General features: G+C 38.2%; 1 protein-coding gene across 1 annotated transcript in view; it reads left to right on the top strand.

Moving 5' to 3' along the window:
• The window catches only part of LOC105383506 (ubiquitin-like protein 3), a 116,981-nt gene that overhangs the window by 48,927 nt on the left and 53,737 nt on the right, over positions 1-14,317 (top strand). The window lies entirely within an intron of this gene.

The raw sequence follows: 14,317 nt of genomic DNA, 5'->3' as shown, positions 1-14,317 counted from the left end.
TTAAACACAGAACAGCACGCATTATTTTCTCCTGTCCTCCTGAAATAATCCTCAGTGGGAATTTCATGATAAAAAGTAGTCTATGAATTAATGCAGGGTGTCAACTTAACAACAAACTATAAAATCGGTCCAGTGGTATCCTGTGAAACAGTAGTATCCATCCATCCATACTTACAAACTTTCCCCTTTTATTATATAAATAGGACTAAATAATACAGTTTCATCTACTGTAATTGGCGTGGCCCGTCACATGTAATGTGCGGACTAATGAGTGCCGATGTCGGGGGTAAATCAATATCGTGTATTATGTAGCGCCACGTGACGGCTAGCCAGCGCCGAGTCACGCTACGAGTAACTAGTGAAAACTGTTACGAATTGGGTCAGCTGTTGTTGTTACGAAAAACTGTCGGCTTTTGATAGTTTTTTCGTGTTTTTTTTGTAATTACTCGTTTAATGGGCATTGGATTTTCTTTCAGACGTACCTACTTTGATGACCTTATTGTGTTCAGTTCTTCTTCTGATCGTGTCGTTTACTAAAACACTAGAGTAGGAATATATCATTTATCAACGTGATAAAAGGGTGAGTTAGAATAATTCTCAGTAGCTGACTATCCAGGGTGCGATGGACATATATTAGGTAAACTTGACACCCCATATTCAGTAGGTATGAAACTAGGAATGCAACTTCAAAAGTTTCAATCTTTAAAATACATCTAAATGAATTATGTACCAACTATATTCGTCTACTATTTAGTTTATCAGTCTTTAGGCTTGCCGCCCACACAACTTTCTAACAACAGAAGAGTTACTTTTTTTCTAATTTGTGAAAGACAAACGACTAACTATACGATGTTCAAATGTCGCGTATTCAACACGGCGGGTTAATTGAAGTGTCAAACATGTCACTCCAGCTGTTAGACAAAAGGCCTGGGATTATTTTTTACTGTCCTCCGACGAACCGGTTAGTAAAAGCTATGGTTTTTGATTGTTTAGGGCCGGATGTTGCCTCAAAAGCCTACCTTATAGTTTTCTAAGAATTAGTTGATGTTTTACTTGTAAAGGAAGGAATAATGAAATCTCTCGGTACGTTAATATCTACTTGCTATACTAAACCCGGTCCTATTATAAATTCAAAGGACGGTTTGCCAGTAATAACAGCGTTATTGAGTATTTTCTTCAAACTAACACAAACAACACTAAAACTAACAGCAGACACTAAATTGAGCGTCGCTAACTCGAACAATGAGCATTTCAAACATTATTTTGAGATCCATTTGAGCATGGAATAAAATGGAATGTAAATTGAGGTGATTTGCTTAACGAGTGACTCATTTATGTGTATACTTTTCATTTCACTTGTACACGTATTATATCTTGACGTCATGAACACCTGCTAATCGTTATAGATTGTAGCTTTAAATATATAACACTAAGGAAGATTATGATGGCTAATTCTTCACCTCTATAAGTTGTGTTTCATCATCATTATCATCAGCCAACAATCCTATCCTGGTGGACATATAAACTCAAGGATCGATAACCCTCTAGCGATCCTCATCCATGTCATCCATCCTGATAGTCGTTTCTTATATTCTTTTTTTGGCATATTTTACAACTTCCCTCTAAGGCTGGTTTCCTGTGAGCAGGTAGAATCCATTCCATACTCGGCATGCTTACGCCGCGGATTCCGCACATCCTATTATAATACTTAACGATGAAATGGTGGGCGGAAGGGTAATCGACATACATATTCAATAAGACATTGTTTTTCCTTCCCGTTAAAGTTTTGTTGGCATATTCGGAATGGCCGGAAGTATAGGGGTGTTTCTGTGTTGCTTTTACCTTATACATAGAGTTTTGTAGTTCGACAGTATCATCTTCTAGCGTTTGCTATACCATGTTTACTTCATACCTCTACAGGGAACAAATAGTCTTTCCATTATAAATAAATGTGATTGGTTTAAGAATGTTGATACATTAATATCATTTTTATTGGCAATTAATTGGATCGTTGCCTTCTTAGGCCGAAATGTCTTTCCAGAATTAGAAAAGAACTTGGAAATACTCGGTAATTATTTTTATTGTATTTTGAGCCGACAGGGCCCAGAGCTGATCATAAATAAGTAGCAAGAATTTAGATTGCCCGGCGCCGCGCCGTCCGTATAAGGAATTTATTGTGTTGATCGCTATCTGTTTAATGTGCTCAGTTCTGTTACTAGATTTCTGCTACTTCAATATAATGATAGCATTTTATTTTCAAAGAAATATCTCTGGATTTTTGAGTATGGTTTTGATTTGTTATTTTTTACGCTCAATTGTATAAAAGGCTTGCCTATAACTCAATTATGATTAAATACACTCCCGGAAAAACAGAAACAGTCATATACTTCCATATTATATCAATTTTAACCTTTTTATTTAGTATTAGTAACACATTAAAGACATGTTTGTAATGTACATAATCTATCAATTTACTTAAAATAAGCTGAAAAATTACCTTTTATAATTGCTATGGTTAGTCACGGCCATTAAACTACTATAAATTACTATATAATTAAATGTAGTGAGACATATGAATGAGTCCGTTGGCCATGCGGCTAGTAAGTGGAGAAACGTTCTTAATTGACTTTCGCACTAGCGCGCGCGCAAGGTTAATTTACGCGTGTAATTAAAAGGTGACAAGGTTTACTTAGTACGTAAATTATCGACAATGATCAAGGAAAGGCTCGACGCAAGAGGAAACGTATAACATATTGGTATTGCATAATATAATAATAGCACTTAATACATATTTCGGAACTAAGACTTTTTCTTTCAATTCTATGAATTCAACTTGTCACTTTCATGATCTTATTAACACATGCCTTGTTTATAGTTTCATAGACGATCTAAAATGCGCTACCCTATTGGATCTAATATAAATAAAAATATAATTTTAAGGTATATCCAGTAATGTAATAATGACAGTGGTACGTAGTCTATGTAAATTGTATTTTAAACAGTAATTATCAGATGTAGATTTATCGAATCGTTCGTTGTTGCGAACTAAGTGAATTATCTATGTCTCATTGAAAGCAATAATACGATCAAAGACCTATTATGGGTTGGATAGAAAGCAATAAGCTTCAGCAATCGTAATGTTATTCAAATAATGTTAAATCCAATCAAATTGTATTACACGTGCGTGAATCCGAAAATACCTATGTAATAAATAATTTCAATATATATATAATGAATGCTAGTAGAGAAATGTAAGGCTCTAATGTAGTTAAACTACTAAAATGAAATATTAAGCCTTACGTTCAATCATCAGTGGCCACAGCATCTTTACAGATGATAGTTGCAGCATATGCAGAGGCACTAGTTTAGTTATGATTGGTTGATTTGTACTAGAACCTTATCTTGCCATTTGAATTGCGTGTTAAAAAGTCTCAACCGACATTTCACAAGAGTTCTAATATGAAAATAGAATAATAAGCTAGATGATGTTTTAAAATATTAACGACCTATTTAACCGTCGACAGGTTTAGTCTCCCCTCATGTCTATAAATATTATTAGAATCGAAACTCATCCACTGATCGTCTTTAACATCGGACTCTACGTATTCGCATTTTATTTTTGTTGCCTCAGTTTTATCTACTTTTGGCAGTCCATTCTATTCGGAACGGCGAACTTAACAACACAAAAAATATCATAGCCAAACAGCATTTGCAAGGCTCAGTGCCTGAATAAAACATGCATTCCGTATTGCCCCGGGAGCGTAATCAAATCCTTTGGCTACAACCACTACAACTGTGAATCCCCGAATTCGCTTTGTTTGAGCAGCGTAATGAAACACTGCGCCGCGACCCGCGCTGCAATATTCACTCCCGCGGCCAATTTATTGTTAAACAAGCCCACGTAATTAAATATTACATTGCCCTCTGAATTGGACCTTATAGCATCGAGACATTGGCCATTACGTACGATCGATATTTGATCAACTTTGATGGTCGCCAAAGTAAACCACAAGTTTTTCCCTGGTATGCAAAGTGGTATACCAATGACGTGACGCGATTGTTGAACAGTTAACTCCGCTTGGATTGATTGTCTCACGGTTTTCAGCCTTTGTGGGGCACGACTCCATTTGATTGGTAAACTGCAGTGGTATTTTTACTTATTTGATTGCTGCGGCGAGTGGTCCGTTGCACAACCGAGCCATAATCAGCCGGTGGATCTGTGGAGGAAGTATTACTGGAAACGCGGAAGCGGGCAATTGGGAAGTCTTGATAGAAGTGGACAAAATATATATGAGGAAGTAAGGAGGCAATGTGCTCGTTAAAACTGTGATGGGAATTTCAATCGAAATGCCAGCCGGCGATGACAAAGGGGTGGCTGTGCTGCAGTTTCCAGTTAGGGTTCGTTGTCCGCGACGCTCAGTTGCAGCAGACCTCAATGGGGCAGATAACGTCGCCGGTGAATGCCTCTCCGTAACAAACTTGTGAATGCTCCTTTGTGCCAGCACCCAGAGTATCGTTCACGCCTCGCCGCCGCCGCCGCCGCCGCCGCTGCACACAACACAGACATAATGGTGTCTATACCTGTCTGCCTCGGTGCGTGAACGAAATGACATCAATAGTCCCCAAGCTTTACGGGACATTGTTTTGTTTTACATATGCAAAGTTGTACCTGGCCAGAATAGGAGAAACGCTTTTAAATGGCGTTTTCGTGCAGAAGTTACAAAACTCGCTTTTGTTGTGACACACATTTATAACATGTTTGCTGTGATTTCTTTTGAAAAGTTTTGTTAGTGAATATACTGCATCAGAAGTAAAAAATATTAGAATGCCGCATAAATCTAGCCGTGCGGCTGTAAGCGGTCGGTATTCACTACTCACAATACTAAATCTGTGGAGATTCTCTATGTAAATCCTCGATTGAGCTCGGCTTTGGTTCATAAAGCAGCATTACATACAATATCACACTGTCTGTTCGTCTGTCCCATTTATATTAGTGATTCATACCCGCTCAGCGCAGGTCAGGCGGGGTTAACAGGCACGCCCGCCTCGCTGAGCATTTTTACTTTTTAAACTTGTAACATAATAGAAAGTTCTGGTGGGTAACTATAAATATTATAAAGAAAGAAGCACCCTGGGTTACATTACACCGCTGACTCTTGCTTTGAAGACAAATGACGCCACTCGAGCTCGCGGCGAAATCTCAAGACTTTAAACAGCCCCATCACTCCCGCTGGCGTAAACAATCCAAACAAAGCCACTTATTTGGCAAAACTTCCGGGTGAAGTAATTATCAAAAACCAAGTAATAAACCCCGGCAGTAAAATTGTAGAATGATGACTTCGGATTCTTCAAAAGTCACATAAATTTCCCACTGAAGAAGTTATCTACGATCCTAGAAGTATATTGCACCTTTGAAAGTTTAACCATTAAAAAAGTAGTTTCAAAATTATTGTTACTATTTCCCAGAAGTTGTATCGTAAAAAGTTTTTGGTCTGTAAAACAGGACTTGTGAAGTGGCGGCCTTGATCAGGATATTTTGAACTCCTAAGAAAAACTAACCTGAATTTTCACATGGCAATTCCATTGCAAATAGTAGTAGCTAGTATAACCGTCAGTCAGAACTGGAATTATTAATTTGATTGCCTGCATTGAGCTATTGCCTCATCTGAAGCCAATTTTGATTCTCGGCCTTTTCGAACAAATGAATGTCGACAGCAGAGCAATCAGCGATTGAATCTGGCATCATAATGTTTATCAAAGCTCGCATCTAATGGAATAGGTAGCGCTACCTTTTTATTTATAAAAGACTTCATTCCATACATACATATATGTACATTTGTAAACATTACCAAGTTACACATAAAGAAACACAGAGAATGTATAAAAAAGCGGGCTATTGCCAAAAAGCAATTTCTTCCAGCCAACCTTCGATTGTGATGAAAGATAAATTATATTAAATCTTGTTTTATATCTATTTTGTCTGCGAACCAACCCAACTTCTTGTCAAGTGGTCATACCATAAACGCGATAGCTTTTATTCATATTTAAATTTCTTGCTCCAAATATGTGCTACAGAGTTTGAGTAATTCAAGTTGCAACCGGCCCGCCCCAGCCGGGTCAAGAAGACAACGGCCACGGCTGTGTTTTATTAATGAGTCAATTTCCGCGCGGTGCGTCCCGCAATTGGCACAAATTGCTTGAGAACGTTCCCAGATGAAGCCTCTGATTGCGCTTGGTCGTACAATATCCTCTTGTTTCGCTCCAAACGTGACTATTTTCTTAAAAACAAATAAAACATTTGGCGCTCTGTTAAAACGCTCTCGTTTTCCGCCATTGCTGATGTTATTTGCGTTTCACGACTGATTTAATTTAATCGCGTGCACCGTGGTTACCTTACTCGTGTGTGCCACACTGCTACCGTGTAATTCCGTCCTGTCAATGTTGCCGACATGTCAACTGCACACGTTATCCTCGTCGTAATGAGCATCTTGTGTGATGCCAATTAGCGGCATTCCAGCGCGACACTGTATGTGTAAGCCCACATGGATCTATTGTCAGCGATTTACGGCAACACGCTCGGTAATGACGGCAAGGTGATTAGCCTTACTCTAGTCATTACGACAGGCTACTATACTACGATAGGTACCGTAAACCGGTTGTGTCTATGTTATTTATAGTACGTAAGTATAATACTTGCATCTAACAAAGTCACCTTTGATGATGATTCGTAAGATCCATTCTGATGATTAGACGGATTGTATAGTACACGGGTCATCGTCATTTACAGCTACCAGTTTATCAGACGCGTCCGTTCAGCGCGGCGGGTCAACGAGCTCTGAGCGAGCTGAGTCACAGTGCGCATGTGTTGGTTACTACGCATGCGTGTGCGCCTATGATCATAGTAGGAATGTATTTTGGAGGACGAACAAGCGATGCGCCGGCGCAGCCCATGCTGCACTTTGGTCTAGTTTCTGTGCGCCCGCGGTCTATTTATGGAATGCGCGTTTGTTATCCGCATGTTAGATGCTGGATTTGTTGTTTTGCAGCTGGATTTCAAAGTCTGCTCCAAAGTAAGGCTGTTTAGTTATCTACCTATGTTTACATAAAATATTTATCTATCATCACTTGTCCACTAACTTAAAACATAATTGATCACGCTTCAAAAGGGAGATTCATTATTGGAATTCAGAGTGGTTTACCACAGCTTTTGAATGGCCACAAAATCATTTGGCTAATTCATATTATCGCACGTTTAAAATCAATCACACAGTTTCATTTGCAATTAAAAGCATTCATACGGAATGGCCTTCCATTTCGTATGAAACGTGTGACGCTTAATAAACGGCTTGTCGGGTGATTTCAGTGATAGTGGGTATTGTGCAGCGCGGTGGCTTTCGACAACTATCTCAGTAAACGATAAGCAGTATATTCTCTTCCTACTACATGTAATACATACATACCTATGTAAATGACATGATTGTCGTTCTATTCGTAATATTAGAATGTGAAAGTGGGAATATTTTATGGACGGTATGACATTATTAAGAATCGAGCCCACAGGGAAAGGTTGAAAGCGTAGGTACGTTGTCATTAGAACAATGTTTCTATGGTTTTACCATAATGGTGGCCGCCTCCCTCTAAACGGGTGTATTCGTGCATGCATGTTGAATGTAAACGGTAATTCACATTTTCAATAAAGGTTTGTAATTAGGGCTGGCATACTTCCCTCCCGGATATACACTAGTGGAGACTTGGAGAGTGGTAATTATCCGACCGCAGCAATACAGCGCTGATAGAAAGGGGCTTAGTTCAACTGTGGGGCTACCGTACTGCCGTTCCACCGAATAGGCCCGCAAATCAGTAGTTTAATTAAACACCCTTCAGCCGGCGGATTGAAAATTGACGCTACAAATAAAATGGCAAACATGCCTACGAATATGTATTCAGCAAACGAAGGAACTCGAACACGAATAGCTTGTGAATTGTGCAGTTTTTGTGTGAGTATTCCGGCGCGCGGGCTGCTGAATTATGTATTGATATTTTGCTGAACTATTCCGAGCTTAATGGGCTGTAGAAGCGTGTCAGTGGGTTCTTGTATTGTGCTTGTTCGCTGGTGGTCTGCACGTCTGTAATCAGAATCACTAATGAGCTGTATTACCTGGTATCACTCAAAGTGGTATCACTTATCAGAATATAATATTAATTATTCGGATACAACGGTAATTATAGCTTATTTGTGAACTCAATGCAATGTGTATTGTATAGTATATCCCACAAAAAAACCCCCAGCAAAAATAACCTATTTAAATTCTAAAGCGGTCCTTCAAAAGTCGAGGACTCAATTAACTTGCTAATTGTTAGGAAGCGTAACAGCCATATCACATCCCGCATACGATTCCTACCCGAGCTACGGAACAACCGGCCGATATATTTCCCTCGCTTACGCTGAGTTGGGGGGGAAACGTTAATAATTGACATCTCGACAAGGGTACGGTTTCACACGACGCTTTCAGCTAAGAGCTGCCTGCGGAAAGAAATATAAAATACATTCTATGAGAAGTGACGTGGGGATGGTAAATGTAGGTCATAAGAATGATGATAGGATAGAAAATTTGAAGGTCTTATTTTTATTTACTCCATACATACTTGATAGCAGATATATGCTAGAAGTTACTCAGAAATGAGTCCATTCAAGCTGAACTGAAGGGCCGGTGCTAGGTAGCGGAAAACCGATTACCATTAGGGCAGATGAGTTCTCGAGTGGAGAACAAGAACAAGCGAAATAAGGTAGCGTGGGTAATTGGGTACACCTAACGGCGATACGGCGATCTGAGTATGGTGAGGTAGGTGGCAGGCTGTGCTACAAGAAGAAATGCCAAGTCAGGATGAACGGCTTACTAAAGTCTTTATTAAGGAGTGCACGCTTGACTGATGGTTTGGAAGAGATCGTTTGTGGAGATAAGGCCGCCTATTGAACTACCTATATATCTTTTTCTTGCAAATGGTATATACAGGTTGTTGCAAAAGTATTGAAATTCGCAAAAAAAATATTTCGCTTCTCCATAGAAAGCCCTGTAGGCTTTTTCAGTCGAGTTGTATTCTGTTGTTCCTCTGTGTGCTGAGGCCACATCTCCCACTGTCCAGTGTGCTGGAACCCGATGCCACGTTCTCACTTTTCTCCGATTATTGGCACTTTTCGGTTCGCAGTAATTTTCGCTAAACCAGCGTTTTCTGACGTTTCTTTGTTTCTAGCGGGTCGCAACCTTCGTTAGATGTGTGAGTTGCCTTGTTTGAACTTGTTCTCGGTATAAAGTTTTTGTTTGTTATTTGGTACATACTGAAATTACTGAAATATGACTGATATGATATCGATTATGTTTCTTCGAATTCACGAAACAATTATCTATGATAAAATACTATACCTAATACATATAGCATACATAATACATATATTATACTCACCTACTTTACTTACCGTTATTTCTTATTTATGGACTGCAGTTTTTATTATGTTGAATAGGGTAACTATTATAAGGCGAGATGTAACGATAAAACTTCGACATATAAAATTACTTAAGTGGCACTATAACACAATAGCCTGTAATTATGTCGCATAAATACGCACTCCCACCCGGAACCCTAATATTTCATTATTTATATCAAATTGAAATTAACTGTATGTAAAATAAGAACATATATTACTATATGTACCGCTAAACTCGTAATATAAGTTGGAAACCTTGTAAAATCGTTGATAGAACGAGAAAGTTGTAAAAAGAATCCTTAGTGGCTTCTAAGATATCGAAGTTAAGATATCTAAGATTATGAAGAACTTTGAGGATCTAGTTCTACTGATAAATTTAATATCAATGTGAATATTATCCCCGCTTCCTTCAGTAATCTTTGATTTTTAATACCTCTAATATCACGATTTCAAGGAGCATTGTAGATAAAATTTTGGAAAATGTTAAATACCTAAGTATATTTTTGTCTTTATTTCTGAAACTATATTTGTTTTTGATTGCAAGTGTTTTAACCTGTATTGTGTACAGGGTACAGGGTGCAGAGAACGTGAGTACAAATAAAGATAACATAATGTACTTATGTTTTGTCACAAGCCAAGGAGCATTTCCAAACAGACAAAAGAGATAAAACTAAAGTCAACCGCAACGTGTTTCTAAACGGAAGTGTGAATGACTGCTCTGTGAAAGCTATTTAAAGTTTCATAAATCAGAAGCTGATAACGATAAGCGACAGTGGGCTTTGTTTCATGCGTTCGTTTGAATTCAGACATTGTGTTGTACATTGAAGTAAGTTGCATTATATTTGTAATCTAGAAATTTTGTCCCATAAATATTATCTTAAATTTATTTTACACATTTCCACCAAAATGATTTTATATGTCATCGAATTTCAGCAGTAACGAAAATGTGTAAGAGTCTGACAACGCTAAATTTGCAACCAATAAAAGATGGGAGTTTTTTTTTATTAATTCGTTCCACGTTACTGTTGATGATAATGTTGCAGATGTTGCAAATAATAATTAATTGTTGCACTATTAATCTTATATTGGTGTTCGCACTTGTTTATGTTGCTTTGTTCAAACTTTGACTCTACATAAATTATTTACTTAAAAATATCTAATATTTAAAAGACACAGAAGGCTTCGCAACCCCAAATCATTGGACGTAACTTGAAAAGACCTTCGTTCACTGGTTCTAAGCTGGCTCATTTATTTTCCCTACGGGAAGGCATCTCCCATGTTTCAACTGCGGACCCCTTAACCCAGATCTTGACTTCATACACACACACAGGTATATCTGGCCTATAGTAGCTGAAGTTATACAGGAATGCCGTGATACGAAAGGCGCTCCAATCCTACATTTTGTGTACACGGACAATGTATGTAAATATAGGTAACTATACTAACGCAGTTCCTTGCTGCAGTATTTAAAGCTGAGCGGTATTTCTTTTTCTATTCATCTTACCAGTAACAGTACTGACAGTGGTAGGTATATTCCCTCTGCTCCCATAAATAGGTATCGCCATAGAATAACAAGTACACTAGTACTCGTTATTCTATGGTATCGCTTTGGAAATGCCTTTTTCATTCCTGAATAAGGTAACTGAGTGTAGGTACATACAGGTTGTACCAACTCCGTGTCACAATTGTTTAACTAACTATTTGGGAGTAATTTCCTAATAACAACATTGCTTTAGAAGAATCTTAATGGCATCCGTGTAACGTACTACGTAACATAGCGTAAGCTAGGTTATTTTGTATGCATAGGCTAGACTCTGGTAGGCCCTGCTTTTTAGGACTTTTCACCAGAGTTACATCTTCAAATCGATTCAGAGCTTTTAGAAATAATATAAGTAATCAAACCTTTCATTAATCTCTAAGGAATATGAAATAACTAACTAAATTATTTGTACAGTAAGGGCCTGTTTTAAAATATCTGGATAACCTGTGCCACTTTTCCATTCAAAATTCGCTACAAATAACTATTACCATTTTTTTCAAGTTTCTAACAGCGATCCGTTGTTATATCTTAAAAATCTGCGATCCAACCTTTATTCGTTTAATTTCCAAGAAAGTGTTAGAATCCCAGTTCACGCCTCCAACTTAATTTGTTGTACACAATAACGCAAGTAAACAGAGTAAAGTACACCGGCGCCATGCGGCCGTTAATTCCAAATTATCAGATTACATTTTACGGTAATTTACGGTAAAGGTGCGAGAGATAGCCTGCCTTCTTTTATGTTAGGGTGAGGCCACACGAACGTAATTTTGTGAGTTGTGAGTCGCGTAATTTCGGTCGCAGAAATTCTGTCCAGCAGAAATTCGGTCGGGCTGCCACACGGGCGTATTTTTTTCATTAGCAATCCTGTAGCTGACTGACGCTTTCCCCGCTCCCCTCGCCCCTGCTAACAGAATTCTGTCGGAATTGTGCTTGTGAGTCGGCAGACAACTCATTTTACGCCGCCGTGTGAATCAAATAGGACTTTTCTATGAGACCGAATGCGGCAGAATTTCTGCGACCGAAATTACGCGACTCACAACTCACAAAATTACGCTCGTGTGGCCTCACCCTAAAGGTGCGAGAGATAGGCCGCCTTCATTTATGTTAACTGATACTAGCGCCGTAATCTACGGGTGAAGAGGTGGCGTAACTTGTTCCAAACTCTTTGTTAGTGGCTGTTCTTGCACGAAGTTCTTTGTGTTTGATGTTGACCTCTTTGGTGGGTTCGGTATTAAAATATTGATTTGTTGGTAGCTAAAGCGCATATGATCTTTTTCGTTTAGTTATACCGTTAGTTTATTGCACAGTACAAATTTTACGAATTGGCCTTGTTCCGCTACTACACTGTGTTGTAAAATAGATAAAATACGCCAATATTAAGTTAAAATTAAGTTAAATGGGAAAAGTAGGCCAAGGTAGCATTGAGGTTCTTACATTTTGAAGACATGAAAGGAAATTCAGCAGTAATTTGCGAAAATATAAGCCTTCAATCGTTCGGGGGCTTATGTTCTCAAAATATGGTAAAGAATTTATTGTAACTCAATTTGTCCTGTTACGTTACGTGTTTTTTTTACAATTTTATTTTGGCAAAGAAAAAATTTCGTATATCGTAATTGAATTAATTATAGAAGTAATGAGATAACTATTGGCATTGACACAATTTCACTATCAAACATGGTTTTCCTCCCACAAAACATTTGAAGGTCGCACTTCCGCAATACCTTGCTCTATTATACAGTACGAATTAAATACATTATATGTAATATTGTTTGATTATTGAGTTATTGTTGATATAATTCATCAGCCAATAAAGTACTACTATTGGTTTATAGCCGTAGCCGCCATGGCGTCCTTATGAGGCACGGCTCTGTATTCTTCGAAGTTAAAGCTATAACATCCGTCCACTGTTGTCCTAATGCTTAGTCCTTACCGAAGTCCTTACCGGTACCTCACTGTCCGCCTCTTTGGTCTACCAGTATGCAGGAGAGCTTGTTCCGGATATTGACATACAGGGTGTCCCTGAAAGAATGCGCCAAGCAGATATCTAAGTACATAAATAAAGCTTTTATAACTTTTATCCTGGCGGTATCATGCCATATTGAGGATAGAGAAGCATTAATTTATCTAAAGCGGTGTATGATTACGGGCTGATGATGATGATGATGATGATATTTTCAATAACCCTGTTTCGTTTGCTTCATTTCCGGGACAACATGTACTGTAAACGTATTGCTGAACGGTTATTTCAATTCAAATTCATCGCATTTCACAGTGTAATATTTTTACAATTTAGACAGCAATCAATTTCCTTTCAGCGTTCAATGTTGCGTATTTATTTTGTCATTACCAATACGGCTGTATCGGATTACAGTTGGGCTGGATATTTTGATATTTTCAACAAAAATTGCAATAGCGGGTTTTAAAGCTTCGTCCCTCGCTTCAATTGACAAGTGAAATTTTATTACAATCCGGGCAGATTTGCTCGCTACATTTCTCGTCCATATTTTGCAAGTTTTCCGGCCGGCTGCCCGCGGCGCTTGACTTTGAAATGGCCCAGTTGTGTAATTTGCATGTGTGCTTCCACGATATTTGGAGGTACATCTTCATTGTTTAAGCAATGTTTTAAAAATTCGGCACTTATAGCACTTACTAATTGGAGAAGTATATTTTTTGGCACTACAACGTTTTTTCCCCTTTAGGACCATGTTTTGCAAACCTATTTTTTAAACATATCCGTGCAGTAAAAAATAAAAAAAAACTTACATAAACATAGTTATTGCAAAAACTAGAAACTACGGCAAAATCCCGTCTGAAATATGCGCCCCGAGGACAATGTCCTTCCGACACAATTCCTCATCATTTAACTGAGCCAGGGTTGTCACTAACACACCATTAACTAGGCTTGCGGTTTGCAGATGTACACGTTGACCGCAAAAAATATCCGTGCAGAGCGTCGCCGTTATCAGTGGGTTTAGAAGGATTAGTCTATGTTTTTGTGCCTATTCGTATTTTCAGCCAGAATGTTAGTTTGTAAATAAGCTCTTTATAGCTACGGCTACTGGTTTTGTGGCATTTTAACTGTCTATCTATATTTTAAAATAAGGTGATTGATACACGGAAGTCTTTTATCATAATAATTGTCAATCATTCAATAAGTTCTGAAAATAATAGGCACCCTGCAAGTTTTTACCGCAAAGCTGGTCTTCATAATCAATAGTTATTAGCTATGCAGTATATTGGTAGCACGGCTTCAAAAGTTGTTCGAGTTAGTTCCAACTTTTCCCGTTGGGGTT

The sequence above is a fragment of the Plutella xylostella genome, chromosome 14 (genome assembly GCF_932276165.1).
Source record: "Plutella xylostella chromosome 14, ilPluXylo3.1, whole genome shotgun sequence".
NCBI classification, from domain to species: domain Eukaryota; kingdom Metazoa; phylum Arthropoda; class Insecta; order Lepidoptera; family Plutellidae; genus Plutella; species Plutella xylostella.
Note: the sequence above shows the minus strand (reverse complement) of the source record. Positions and strands in the feature narration are given on the sequence as shown.